Source organism: Adiantum capillus-veneris, chromosome 5, assembly GCF_014529385.1.
Source record: "Adiantum capillus-veneris isolate H3 chromosome 5, ASM1452938v2, whole genome shotgun sequence".
In the NCBI taxonomy this organism is placed as follows: Eukaryota; Viridiplantae; Streptophyta; class Polypodiopsida; order Polypodiales; family Pteridaceae; genus Adiantum; species Adiantum capillus-veneris.
The window spans coordinates 30,434,376-30,436,062 of record NC_140935.1 but is presented as its reverse complement, the minus strand read 5'-3'; positions in this window follow the sequence as shown (position 1 = coordinate 30,436,062).

Sequence of the window (1,687 nt, the reverse complement as noted above, 5' to 3'; positions counted from 1 at the left end):
CAGACAATGTGGATTGGGTCCACCTAGCATCAACCATAGACACTTGGGGAAATAGGGGGACGACCTGGGTAACACCTGAGGGGGATGAAATGCCTATACCCTTAAATATGCTACAAGCAATGCATATCGCTTCCGACAAGACTCATGCTAAGGTAACGAAGAAAACATACAAGTGGGTCCGTAAAGCTTCTTTAGTGACCATAGCTAGTGCTAAAAAACAGAAGCCTTGTAAGAAACGTACCACTCGCTCCAAGAAAAGTAAGAAAATGTTGCGATGGATCCCTAAACGACTATTGGAAGCCCAAGGCTACTATCAAGGAAATGATCAAATCTGGGTGCCAAAACGTAGATTGTGCTCTTACCTATCACCTGACCCAAGTGAGCCCAATCCCATAGCTCCAAAACGAATCAATGATCGTGGAAAGAAAAAAATCACAGAATGCTACACACCTGCTCCCGAGCTAGTTTGGGTACCAAAGAAAGAACGATTTGTTCCACCTAGCTCAGGAAGGGGGGAGTCCCATGAAGCTTCTAGCTCCTCATGTAATACATCCATAGAGGTAAAAGCTTCTACACAGCCTCCATCTATAGTAGTGGACCTCCATAAGCTACAAAAGAATCCACACCTCCCAGTGTTCAAGAATCACCTAATGAACCACTTCAAGTTCGATCCTGGGAGTGTACCTTACCACCGTTGCAACTTGACGAGGCACCTAGGGTAATAGAAAACTACTGGCAAAAATCCTCACCTATTACCAACTGGAACAATTGGTTTCAAAGGGTGACAAGCTCATTTCAAATGGTATGATCTACCCAAGGAAGGGGGGAGTGTTTGCTGACAGTCATCATTCACTTGCTTCCCTCTCAACCTTTTTCCCTGACCTCTTAATCTCCGATCTTAGGGAATGTACATATAAAGCTTTATACTCACAAAAAAAAAAAAAAAAAAAAAAAAGAGCAAGAGCAATTAGCAAACGAGTATGCACATTAAAAGTCAAAACATTGACTCAGACCTACACATGTCACATCTGGTACAGTGAAACAGAAACCTACGCCATAAAACACCTTTGATCCTCATCACTTGAGTGATGGAGGGTAAGGTAAGATTAGTACGATAGGAGTGTTTCTGTTTTAGAGTTGAGAGATTAGCGAAGTTATCTTTTCCCACTAATGTGCCTCTTGGAGGTATTCCTTTTGTTTCCTAGTGTGTACAGGAGCGTGTTGCTATTGATAGGATTTGGACCTTCATGGAACCTTTCTCTCGTTCACACTTCAAATCAAGCGCGACCATCGACACAAACAGGTGTTTCTTGTCCATTAGCATTGCCCTTATCTTTTTTGCATCCATGTTTGTCTGCTTTGATTGTGATTGGTAGCATAATATTCAGCGCATTGGCTTAGTATCAAACATTTAATTCAATGTAATGTTTTGTCATAATCACTTGTTTAGGGGTAAAAATCAAGCAGTCCGACTAAGCTAGTTTGACCAAGCTAGATATTAGAAATCTTCTCTTAATACCATGGGGAATGCCTTCCTAATAAGCAATGGTTACTTAGGTTCTTAATCCGATTTAGGCAGCATTGTGTGAAATGTACTAGGGCTTTCTAGTGGGCTTAACCCTATTGACCTTTAGTTTAAGTATTATAAAGGGAGTTTACTAATGTGATGAGCCTGGGGAGGGTAACA